The sequence below is a fragment of the Hemiscyllium ocellatum genome, chromosome 23, assembly GCF_020745735.1.
Source record: "Hemiscyllium ocellatum isolate sHemOce1 chromosome 23, sHemOce1.pat.X.cur, whole genome shotgun sequence".
Taxonomy (NCBI): Eukaryota; Metazoa; Chordata; class Chondrichthyes; order Orectolobiformes; family Hemiscylliidae; genus Hemiscyllium; species Hemiscyllium ocellatum.
The window spans coordinates 53,999,200-54,012,285 of record NC_083423.1 but is presented as its reverse complement, the minus strand read 5'-3'; the positions used below and the strand labels follow the sequence as shown (position 1 = coordinate 54,012,285).

Below are 13,086 nucleotides of genomic sequence, written 5' to 3'. Positions count from 1 at the left end.
GCCCAGGGTGGAGCATGGGTGCAACCAGCAGTCAGACTACATGGAGACCACCCCCCTCCCCCAGCTCCCCTCTCCTACGCTCGTCTGCTGCGGAGAGCCTTTGGACAGAGACTGTGATGTTTGCCTTTTTAACTTCTTGTTTTTCTGACCTGTATGTATAACTGTGAAGTAACTTTTCTCTTCATTCCTCTATTCTGTCACTAAGGATATGTACCGAGACACCCTGTATCTAAGATGGCGCCGCGTGTTGGTGACATTGTTACACTTGTACCTGAAGAAGCTGAACCTTAGTACCTCAGGTGGTGACTTATGAACTTTACACCGCACTCATTGAGTACATGTGACAATAATGCTAACTCAATTTAATAAGCTGCGGCCTCAAACCCGTAACTGAGAAGCTGAACAGTTGGTGTGCCCTGTTTCTTCACGAAAACCTGAGGACTTGGAATGAAGATGATCAGAGATAGAAGAACTCTGAAGAAGCAAAAGGACACTTCATTGAACCTTGTGGACTGGTCCATTGAACCACGTTTTCCTAATTTTTTTCACTACTTGTAATAGCTATGTTTTTTTTCTTGCTCTGTGTATGCCTGCATGCTGTGTGAGGGTTTAAGAATGGGGTAGAGTTTACATTAGAGTGATATAAGTTGAACATTCATATTTTCTTTGCCTGTGGATGTAGTTTCTTGTTAAGTGCAGAAACCTGATCAGTGTTTTCTGAGTATATCAGGAAGGAAAATTGGGGACTTTCCGTAATTTAGTTAATTCTTTTGTAGCAATCCCGGAGGTAATGGAGCTTATGTAGCAGTGCATTGTACCAAATGGGTTATGACATAATTTGATTAAAAGTACACTACTTTCGACTTCTAACCATGAAGACAAATCATTTTATTAAATAGAATTTAAAAGCCTTGAAGGTAGCCAATCGAATGAGAGTGCTATTATAAAAAAAACTTTATGAGATCCTTGTCTTTATAAATAGAGGCATAGAACGCAAACACTGGTGAGACCTCAGTTATGAGCATTATGTCTGGGCACCTCACTGTACAAAGGATGTTACAGCCTTGGAGAGACAGTGTTGTGATTTGTTACATTGATGAGGGACATTGGTTGTATAGAGGGGCTACAGAAGCTAGGATTATTCCCCTTACAGCAGAGAGGATGAAGGAGGGATTCAACAGAGATGTTCAAAATGATAAAGGAGAAATTATTTCCTTATGGGGAGCACTGGGAACCCGGGGATACAGATTTCAAAGAAGAGGCGCAGGGATTTTTTTTGTACAATTAGTTGTTGATCTGGAATGCACTGCTGGCAAGGGTGATGCTGGCAAGTTCAGTAATAACATCAAAAAGGAACTGGATAAATATCACAAGTTAAAAGATCGCAGGGTTATGAGGAAAAAACAGAGGAATGAGATGAATTGGTTATCACTTTCAAAGAGTTAGCACAGATACAATGGGCCAACTGGCCTCCCCTTGTGCAGTATGGTTCTGCCAGTGAATAGCATGGGGACTTCTAGTTAATTATAATCAAAACAAACACTTCCTTCACCATTTTGTATCTCTTCAAAACCCAGTCCATATTTGGCCTATGCCAATAGTAGGATAACATTTGACAATTGCTGAATAAAGATCGATTTTACCACCTATCAACGCCAGGTCATTTTACACCTCAGGAATGCATCAGCTATTGTTGATGCCAGATTACAACAGAACAGTTTCACACTAGGCTAGAGTATGTCCCATCAAACCACGATTGACGATACACTATTTGTCTGATGGAGGATCTGAAATGCAATACATTGGAACATTGCCAAAAAGAAACATGTCTGTTCCAGTCATGTAGTTATTTCAGTTCCTGTCACATTTCATCTTGCAAATCATCAACCATTTAATAATACCCTTCCTATAGCAGGGTGATCAGAACTGCATGTGGGTGCTCCAAAAGTGGTCACACTAATGTCCTCCATAGTCACAACATAACATCCCAATTCCTATATTCACTGCTCTGACTGGTGAAGACAAGCAGACTGAACACCTTCTTCACCACCCTGTCAACCTGTGACAGTCCTTTCAAGGAACTATGCACCTGAACCCCAAGGTTTCTCTGTTCTTCAACACTCTGCAGAGCCCTACCATTAATTGTGCAAGTCCTACCCCGGTTTGTATATGATACTTCCCAATGCATAGTATAGTTAAACAGCATAGAGTTATGTGGATCATTGTGCTGGCAGTCTTTGCTTTGAGTCACGGGGCTGATGGTTTCAAGATTTAAGCACGGCACTTAGGCTGACACTTCAGTGCAAACCCTGGCATTAAAAATGTCACATGCTATTCAAAAAATGCTCTTCCTGCTGAAGATGTTCAGTGCACATAAAAAAATGGAAAAGATCTGAATTCACACAGTGCCTTCCATGATCTTAGGTTGGCCCACATTGATTTACACCTGATCATTGCAATTTAGTCTAATGAAACACTTGTTAAAGGTGTGTTCACTGTCTTAACATGGGAAACACGTCACTCAGTTGGAACCATCACTGAGACAATGGCCCATTCATCTGTTTCTCAGTGACCATGGTTGAGGCAAAAGTGTTGGCTGTGACCAATGTTCCTTATCAACTCAGCATCTATTCAGCAACAAAATTTGCTGGAAAAACTCAGCAGGTCTGGCAGCGTCTGTGGAGTTAACATTTTGGGTCCAATGACCCTTCAGCAAACTATGAGTCATTACCCTGGCTGTGCATAAGTAAGAGACAAAAACTGCAGATGTTGGAATCCAAAGTAGGCAAACAGGATGCTGGGAGAACACAGCACACCAGGCAGCATCAGGAGGTGGAGAAGTCAATGTTTCAGGTGTAACCCTTCTTCAGGACTGGGGGTGAGGGTAGGGGGAGAGCTATAGATATAGGCGGGAGGGGGCATTGGGATGAGGAGAGTAGCAGAATGCTAAGGTAGTGATAGGTGAGCACAGGCGGTGGGTACGACCCGGTTGGTGAATGGGAGGGATGAATCCAGCTGGAAGGAAAGGTCAGGGGGTGGAAAGGAAGGGGGGAGGAGGGGCTGGAATGGGAGCCGGGGGATGGGTGGGAAGGTTATTTGAAATTGGAGAACTGAATGTTAGGGGAGTAGGCTGCCCAGGTCAAAGATAAGATGTTGTTGCTCCAATGTGCAGTCTGATTCACTATGGTAATGGAGGAGGCTGAGGATGGACATGTTGGAGAGGGAATGGGAAGGGGCATTAAATGTGCGGTGACTGGGAGATCAGGTCCGCCCCACCGCGAGCCTAGCTGAGACGCTTGGCGAAACAGTCACCTCGTCTATGTTGGATCTCCCTGATGTAGAGAAGGACCCCACATCGGGAGGACTAGGATGTAGTAGACTAGGTTGGAGGAGAGGCAGGTGAAACTCTGTCTCACCTGGTTGGACTGTTGCAGGGGAAGGTACCTGGGAGTGGGGGGATGGGGAGGTGGGGGGGGGGGGGGGAGCACACAGGTCAGGAGGGTGGAATGAACCAAAGAGTGAGAAATAGGGTCCTCACTTTCTACCCCACCAACTTCCACGTTCAACATATCATCCTCAAACACTTCTGCCAACTCCAATTAGACTGTCCCACCCAGAACATCTTCCACTTCCCACCCCTCTCTGCCTACCGCAAGAACCATTCCCTTCACCAATCCTTGGTTTGTGCCACCCTCCCCACCAATGCCCCAATATTCCCTCCGCCCCCGCCTCCCCACCCCAGGTACCTTCTCCTGCAACCGTAGAAGATGTAAAATCTGCCAGTGTACACCAACCCTCTCACCTGTGGTCATCTGTACATAGGGGAGACCCAACATAAATCAAGTGAACATTTCACCAAGGGTCTTTGCCAGGCCCAAAATGGCCAGGCTGACCTCCCGGGCACTGCCATTTCACTTCCCCTTCCCATTCCCTATCCAACATGTCCATCCTTCGCCCTCAGCAGAGAAAATACACCTGATCGCTTCCAAAATGGTGTAATGGGATTGTACTCATTAGCCTTGCAAGGTCAGCTGGCTGTGTCCAATTCTACACCTCGAACATTAACAGCACGTTGAAGACAGCTGAAAACCAAAACTGTTAGAAATCACAGCAGCTCAGGCAGCACCCATGGAGAGAGAGCAAGCTAACCTTTTGAGCCCAGATGGCTCTCATGAGATTGGATTTCTCTCCATGGATGCTGCCTGACCCGTTGTAATCGCCAGCATTTTTTTGATTTCAGTCCAGATTCCAGCTTCTGCAGTAATCTGCTCCGATGCTGAAGACAGCCATGTTTCCAACATGTGCTTTAATGTAGTCCTGGTAATGGGTTACTAGACATTGAGATAACTCGTTTAACATCTGGTCAAATATTACTCAGATCCACAACAACATTTTACTCTTGTGGACAAAAATATTGCACAGTTAAGATAGTTTCAACAAATGATTAATCCATAGTCACATATTTTCCTCTTTTCTATCTCTGCCAATAGATTGCAATCCATTGTTTTCATGTTTTGCAGGTCAATGTGATCAGCTTAGTCTAAGCCAGACAAATAAACAATCCATCCATCACCAAAGCTTAATAAATAGAATGTATTAATCACTCTGAATGTTATCAATCATTCTTGCAACAGGCACTCCATCACATGAGGTGAAATTATCAGTGAATTTGGTAAGACCTTGTGCTAAGAGTATTTTTGGCAGTACTTGTGAGAGTTGTAAATGACAAAGAACCACATGCAGATCTGTATCAGACCATTCATAATCACCACTGTCACAGTTCAGAGGGATTTTCAAACTATCAACACCCAGCATTGAAGTAACTTATGAACTGATGCCAGAATGTGAACCAACAGGGAAACCAATGGGTCCTGCAGGGAAAGGAATCCTTAGCCTACCCATGGCTATGTGGATTTATTATTCAAGCCTTTTGAAGTGCTCTATGGCTAGAACTCCAACCGTGGATTCATACAGCACAGAAACAGATCCTTCAGTCCAACTCATCAATGCCAATTACATTTCCCAAACTAGGCTAGTCCCATTTGACTGCACCCGGCCCATATCCCTCGAAACCTTTCCTATTCAAGCACCTGCTGAAATGTCTTTTAAATGTTCTAACTGTACCTGCATCTATCACTGCCTCTGGCAACTCATTCTACACATGCACACCCTTCTGTGTAAAAAAGTTGCCCCTCAGGTCCCTTTTAAATCTTTCCCCTCTCACCTTAAACCTATGCCCTCTAGTTTTTGAACTCCCTCATCTTAGGGCCTCTCATGATTTTATAAACACCTTTCAGGTCACCCCTCAATCTCCTACACTCCAGGCGAAAAAAGTCCCATCCCAGTAAAATCCATGTAAATCTTTTCTGCACCCTTTCCAATTTAATAATATCCTTCCATCTAATCTAGCCTAATCTATAGCAGAGTGGCCATAACTGTATGCAGTACTCTAAAAGTGGCCTCACCAATGATCTGCACAACCACAACAGGACGTCCCAACTCCTATATTCAATGCTTTGACCAATGAAGGCAAGTGTACCAAATGCGTTCTTCACCATCCTGTCTACCTGTGACAACTCTTTATATACCTGAACCCCAAGGTTTCTGTGATTGACAGCATTCCCCATCTCATTAATTGTACAAGTCCTACCCTGGTTTGTCTTACCAAAATGCACTATGTACCACTACCTCAAGGGATATATAGTAAAACTTGGTCTCCCAATTTTCAGTGTTGTATCTGTCAGAGGAAAATCATTGGCCACGATAGCAGGGCATTTGTAATACTTCAAGGTAATCAGCCAAAGTCAACATGGTGTTGTGAAAGGGAAATAGTATTTGAGTAGTCTGCTGGATTTCTTCAAGGAAGCAACACTTGCTGTAGATAAAGGGGAACCAGTAGATGTAGCATGCTTAGATTTCAAGAAAGCATTTCATAAGGTGTTATATCAAGGATATTGTGGACAGTATAAGCTCATATTGCAGAGGTAGCATATTGGCATGGATGGTACCAGGAAGCTGAAAGGATTTAAAGTCTGGTTGAAGATTTGTAGCTCGGTTGTCCGTTGTTGTGGTTCTGTTCGCCGAGCTGGAAGTTTTTGCTGCAAACGTTTCGTTCCCTGGCTCGGAGACATCATCAGTGCTATTGGAGCAATACCGGAAGAAACATCAAAGCAGCGCTTCACAGGAGGCTCCAATAGCACTGATGATGTTCCCTAGCCAGGGAACGAAACGTTTGCAGCAAAAACTTCCAGCTCGGCGAACAGAACCACAACAAGCTGAAAGGAGGCATAAATGCGTCTTCGTTGGCAAGATGTTTAAAATGATGTGAAAGATTACTTTACAGTGTGGAAACAGGCCCTTCAGCCCAACAAGTCCACATCGACCCGCCGAAGTGCAACTCACCCATACCCCTACATTTACCCCTTACCTAACACTACGGGCAATTTAGCATGGCCAATTTACCTAACCCGCACATCTTTGGACTGTGGGAGGAAACCGGAGCACCCGGAGGAAACCCATGCAGACACGGGGAGAACGTGCAAACTCCACACAGACAGTCGCCTGAGTCGGGAATTGAACCCGGGTCTCAGGCGCTGTGAGGCAGCAGTGCTAACCACTGTGCCACCGTGCCACCCACAGTGTTGGGGCCTCTGTTCATAATTTACACAAAATAACTTAAATTCAAGGGGGAGAGCCTCAAAATAGAGGGGTGGGGGGGAGGGGGTGGAGTGGGTGGGTGGGTGGGGGGGAGGGGGTTGAGTAGGGGGGTGGGCGGGTGCAGATTTAGGACCGAGTTGAGGAGGAACTTTGTCACCCAAAGGGATGTGAATCTGTGGAATTCTCTGCCCAGCATGTTTTTAAGGCAAAGGTAGATAGATTTTTAAACAGTAAAGGAATTAAGGGTTGTGGTGAGCGGGTGGGTAAGTGGAGCTGAATCCACTAAAAGGTCAGTCATGATCTTATTGAATGGTGGAGCAGGCTCAGTGGGTCAGATGGCCTTTTCCTGCTCCTATTCCTTACGTTCTTAAGGTATGGTTTCCAAATGGCTAGCAACACAAAGCTAGTGAGATGTATAGAGGACACAGGAACATTAGAGAGGGATAGAAATAGGTTGAATGGGTAGCAAAACTCTAACAAATGGAGTACATTATGGGAAGATTTGAAATTGTTTATTCTAGCAGGAGTAAATGAAAAAGTATATTTTGTCAACAGTGAAACCTCTAAGAGTTCTGAGAAGCAAAGGGACCTGAGTGACGTTGTGCATGAATCTTAGAAGTTTAGAATGTAGTTACAGCAAGTAATCAGGGAAGGTATTTGGAAGTTCTCAATTATTGCAGAGGAACCAAATACTGAATCCAAGAGGTTATGCTTCAGTCATAGGGGACACTAATTAGACCATACCTGGAGTACTGCGTACAGGCCACCTTATTCAAGGAAAGGATATAAATGCATTGGAGGAAGTTCAGTGAAGGTTTGCTGGATTAACACCTGGAATGGGGGATTGTGTTCCAGTCCCTGGTTTGTGAATGATTCCCTTTTGAAGAAAGGTTCGATAACCTGGCTTTGTACCTGCTGGAGTTTCAAACAATAAGAGGTGATTTGTTCAAAAACACACGAGATCCTGAAGGGTAGATGTGAAGAGAATAAAACAAACGAACAGTGGTGTCTGGAACTTGAAACAAAAACAAAGTGCTGGAGAAACTCAGCAGGTCTGGCGGAATCTGTTGGGAGGAAAAAAAAAGGTAATGTTTCAAGTCCCTCCTTTAGAGCTTCGGTTAATTCTGCTTTCTCTCCATAGGTGCTACCAACCTGCTGTGTTTCTCCAACAATGTCTGTTGATGTGAAGAGAGTGTTTCCTCTTATGGGGAATCTAGAACTTGGTGTCACTGTTTAAAAAATCAGGAACAAAGTCAGAGATGAGGCAAAACATTTTCTCACAGATGATGTGAGCCTTTGGAATTTTCTTCCTGAAAGCAGGGTGGAAGCTGAATCTAGAATTGGAATTAGAATCTCTAATTCTAGAATTAGACTCCTTCAATATTTTTAAGGCAAAGCTATATAGATTCCTTGGGGTGGTGCAGTGGCTCAGTGGTTAGCACTGCTGCCTCACAGTGCGAGGGACCCGGGTGACTGTCTGTGTGGAGTTTGCACATTCTCCCTCTGCCTGCGTGGGTTTCCTCAGAATGCACTGGTTTCCCCTCTCAGTCCAAAGCTGTGCAGGTCAGGGTGAATTGGCCATGCTAAATTGCCAGTAGTGTTAGGTGCGTTAGTCAGAGGGAAACGGGTCTGGGTGCGTTACTCTTTGGAAGGTCGGTGTGGACTGGTTGGGCTGAAGGGCCTGTTTCCATGCTGTGGGGAAACTAATCTAATCTAAATTGCCCACAATGTTCAGGGATGTGTAAGTTAAGTGCATTAGTGATGGGAAATGTAGGGAAATGGGTCTGGGTGGGCTACTCTTTGGTGTGGTCAGTGTGGACTAGTTGGGCTGAAGGGCCTGTTTCCACACTGGAGGGATTCCATTCTATTCTTGATAAGCAAGGAGGTGAAATGTTAACAGAGGGAGGTGGGAAAGCAGATTAATAATTACAGCCATACCTTACTAAGGTTATCAAAGATTACAAAGAAGTCTTGCTTAGTTGTGTCAATGGGCTGAGGAGTGGCAGATGGGATTTAATTTGGATAAATGCGAGGTATTTAAAACAAACAAGAACAGGACTTACACTATTAATGGTAGGGCCCTGGACAGTGTTGTAAAACAGAGAGATCTAGTAGTTCAGGTCCATAATTCTTTGAAATCTTCATCACAGGTAGACAGGGCATTTAGCACTTGCTTTCATTGGTCAGACCTTTGGGTGTAGGAGTTGGGATGTCACGTTGAAGTTGTTCAGCACATTGGTAAAGCCTCTTCTGGAATACTGCAAGCAGTTCTCGTCACCCTGTTAGAGGAAGGATATTATTAAACTGGATCGGGTTCAGAAAAGATTTACCAGCATATTGCTGGGACTGGAGGGTTTGAGTTATGAAAATAGATTGGAAAAATTGAGACTTTTTCACTGCAGCGTAGGAGTTTGAGAGGTGACCTTATTGAGGTTTGTCAAATCATGCGGGGCTTAGAGGAGAATAGCAAGGGTCTTTTCCCTAAGGTGGGCAGAGTAGAATTTAAAAAGGACATGAGGGGCAACTTTTTTACACAGAGAGTGGCTTGTGTGTAGAATGAACTGCTGGAGGATGTAGTGGATGCAAGCACAGTTACAACATTTAAAAGACAATTAGGTAAGCTCATGAATAGGAACGTTTGGAGGGAGATGGGCCAAGTGCAGGCAGGTGGGAGTAGTTTAGTTTGGGAACATGGTTGGCGTGGACTGGTTGGGGCTGTTTCCATGTTGTATGACTTCTATGAATAGCACAGCAGGTTAGAGGGGCTGAATAGCCTGAATGGCCTAATCCTGGTCCTAGGTCACATGGTCAGATGAACCTAATTGACTCTGAGCAACATACACTACCATTAACTTCACACACATTCAGAAAGGAACAGCACATTCTCCTGTTCAGGAGTTAAAGTTGTAACTTATGGCTACTCCGAACTATCACTCAATGGGGAAAATAATCAAGTTCAAATGAGCTGTGACCTGGCCATTTCCCCGGGGGGGCTCCTCAGAATGGGTAAAATTCAGAAAATCACTGCTCGATTAGCGAGCAGTGTGTGTTTTTTTTCGCCAGCATCCAACGGGAACATCTGGACAGGCTCGACCCAAGTGAAAAAGCAGCCTTTATTCCCCTGCCACAGTACTGATTATTTTCCAGCTTTGAAGTCTGTGCCACGAGGTGTGTGTTGGAGGGGGAGGGGAGTGGGGGGGGCAGGCTGTAACAGCTGAAGAACATGTGTTAAAGGCAACCACAATACAAAACTCTACAAAATACCAAAACTCAGAGAAAAAAGGACGACTCAGCAACACAAGGGAGAAGCATGGCTTTCCAATTAACCCACCAGAGTCTGCCAAAATGTATCAGATTCACGGCCATGAGAGAGAGAGAGAGAGAGAGAGAGAGAGAAAGGCTGCGTTCTTCTTAGATTAGATTAGATTAGATTACTTACCGTGTGGAAACAGGCCCTTCGGCCCAACAAGTCTACACCGACCCGCCGAAGCGCAACCCACCCATACCCCTACATTTACCCCTTACCTAACACTACGGGCAATTTAGCATGGCCAATTCACCTGACCCACACATCTTTGGAATGTGGGAGGAAACCGGAGCACCCGGAGGAAACCCACGCAGACACGGGGAGAATGTGCAAACTCCACACAGTCAGTTGCCTGAGGCGGGAAATCTATTTGAGATTAAACTAATGCGTCCTGTATTCTCTCGGTTTTGCCTTTGTATCCCAGAAAATATTCTAATACACGGCTGCCAACAGGAATCCAAGTGTTCAAAGAGTGCTCATGTGAATCCAGGTGATGACAATCGCACCTCTCTGTAGATTTAAACACAACCAAGGCTGACACTCCAATGCAGTTTTGAGGGAGTGCTGCACAGTTGAAGGTACCATCTTTCAAATGAGACATGAAGCAAAGACCCTCTTAAATGAATGCACCAGATGCTAAGAATCACCCAAAGATGAGCAAAAGCAATTTATATTTATACTACGCTTTCGACGGACTCCGTAAAAGCGTTAGAAGGAAAACAGAACTTCATAGAGTTAAGAGTTTTTAAAGCAGGAAAAGAGGCCATTTGGCCCATCACACCTGTGCTGGTCAAACAAACATCTATCTAATCTCATTTTCCAGTACATGGCCCTCGGCTTACATGTCATGGCATTTCAATCTAATTGGTTCTTAAATGCCTTGAGGGTTCCTGCCCATGCCAGCTTTTTAGGTCGAGAGCGCCAGATATCCACAACTGTCTGGGTGAAGCGCTTTCCCTCTAAACCTCTTGCTTCCTACCAGTGCCCTCTGGTTACTGACTCCTCTGTGAAGCTGATAGGTTTTCTCCCTCGCTATGCCCCTTGGAACTTTGTAGACCTCAATCGGGTCCCCCTCAGCCTTCGCTACTCTAAAGAAAACAATCCCAGCCTAACTAGTCTTTGGTCATAGCTAAATCACTCCATCCGAGTCAACATCCTGGTAATCTCCCCTCTAATGCAAACACATCCTTCCTACAGTGTGACGACCAGGACTTCACACAGTACTCCAGCTCTGGCCTAACTAATCATTATATTCCTACTGTAGAAGTAGGTCATTTGGTTTGTTGAGTCCACACTGACTCTCCAAAAAGCATGCCACTGGGACCTTACATTTCCCATGGCTAATCCACCTACTCTGCCCATCCCTGGGCACTATGGGCAATTTAGCATGGCCAATTCCCCTGACCTGATCATAGTTAGAGAGTCGTAGAGCATGGATACAGACTCCTCGTCCAATCAGATATCAGAAACTGATTGAGTCCCATTTGCCACCATTTGGCCCAATTCCCTCTAAATTATTCCTCTTCATCTTTGGATGGGAGTGGAAGGAGACCGGAATACCCGGAGGAAACCCACAGATACACAGGGAGTATATGCAAACTCCACAAAGACCAAAGCTGGAATCAAACCTGGATCCCTGTGTGACTGCTGTGACACAGAAGTGCTAACCACTGAGCCACTATGCCTATGATATAAAGTGTTCCTTCATTAGCTCTAAAATAGTACAAAGAACTGCGGATTTTGGAAAACTGAAACAAAAACAGCAATTGCTGGAGAAACTCAGCAGGTTCATTCTGAAGAAGGGTCACAGGACTTGAAAAGTTAACCTTGCTTTTTCTCAGAGATGGTGCCAGACTTGTTGAGTTTCTCCAGCAATTTCTGTTTTTGTTCCATTATACCCTCCTTCCTCTTGCATTCAGTGCCTTGACTATTAAAGGCAGGTATCCCGTGTGCTTTCTTACTCACCTCATCACTTCAAAGATCTATGTGCAAGTACACCAAGAAACCTCTGTACCCCCTAGGGATTAACATTCAATCTGTACTCCCTTACACTGTTAGTCTTTGCAAAACACATTAACCCTCACTTTTCAGGATTTGAATTCCATTTGTCACCATTTAGACCATCTGATCAGCCCAAGCTGTTCTTCTTTTTGTTATGAAGAGGGGAAAACGTCATAGCTTTCACTTGGCAAAATATGTAGCCATTAAACAGTATCTTAAACAGAGGAAAGAGACATAGGGAGTCAGAGAGCTTCAGAGAAACAATTAGGAGGAAGTGAGGATGGCAGATGCTGGAGATCAGAGTCGAAGAGTGTGGTGCTGGAAAAGTATCTGACCAGCAGGAGAGGCAACGTTTTGCGTGTAAGCCCTTCATCAGCCATTCCAAACATTGACTCTCCTGCTCCTTGGATGCTGCCTGACCAGCTGTGCTTTTCCAGCACCACACTCTTCGACCTAAGGAAAGAATTCCAAAGCCTTAGGACTGTATAGGTAAAGATCTGCCCACCTGCCTCTCCCTGGCATTTTGATGGTCCGTACTGCCTGTAGTGGGCTTTGCATGTGAATTAATAATTTGGAAAGCACAAGTGATTTACTGGTGGTGGTTAATAGATGAAAAAAAAATGGTGATGGGGAATGAAACGCTGTTTGGTTGCGTGTGAGAGTGCCTCTGGATATAAGAGAGCGACAGGAAAAACAATGGAAAAGAAATTAAAGGTCTAGCCACCAGTGGTGGAGAGATGAAATTTGGGAGGTTCAAAAGGCCACAATAAATTGAGAGCAGATGGGTTCTGGGGGCTGGAGGAGATCGGATGGAAGGGTATGAGATTTATAAACAAGGCTGAGGATTGTAAAACTAAAATGTTGCTTGGCCAAAAGCCAATATAGGTCAGCGAGCATGGGGGTGGAATGGGACTCTCTGCAGGCTGGAACATGCGCTACTCCGTTCCTGGGTGACCTACACAGAGAGGAGGATGTGGGACAGCAGCCAGGGCTGTGCAGGAACAGTCAAGTTTAGAGGTAACAAAGTCATGAATGGTGTGTGTCAGCAGTTGACAGAGAGCCAACAGCACTAAAACAGATTATTTGCTTATCGTCATAATGTAGTTTGTGGAACACTGTAT

The 13,086-nt window shown here is 44.7% G+C and overlaps 1 protein-coding gene across 2 annotated transcripts in view; it reads right to left on the bottom strand.

Moving 5' to 3' along the window:
* The window catches only part of rassf8b (Ras association domain family member 8b), a 178,430-nt gene that overhangs the window by 128,406 nt on the left and 36,938 nt on the right, over positions 1-13,086 (bottom strand). For both annotated transcript variants that reach the window (XM_060843017.1, XM_060843018.1), the window contains exon 4: positions 8,721-8,936. The gene's annotated coding sequence lies outside the window, so the exon portion shown is untranslated. The remainder of the gene's footprint in view (positions 1-8,720; positions 8,937-13,086) is intronic.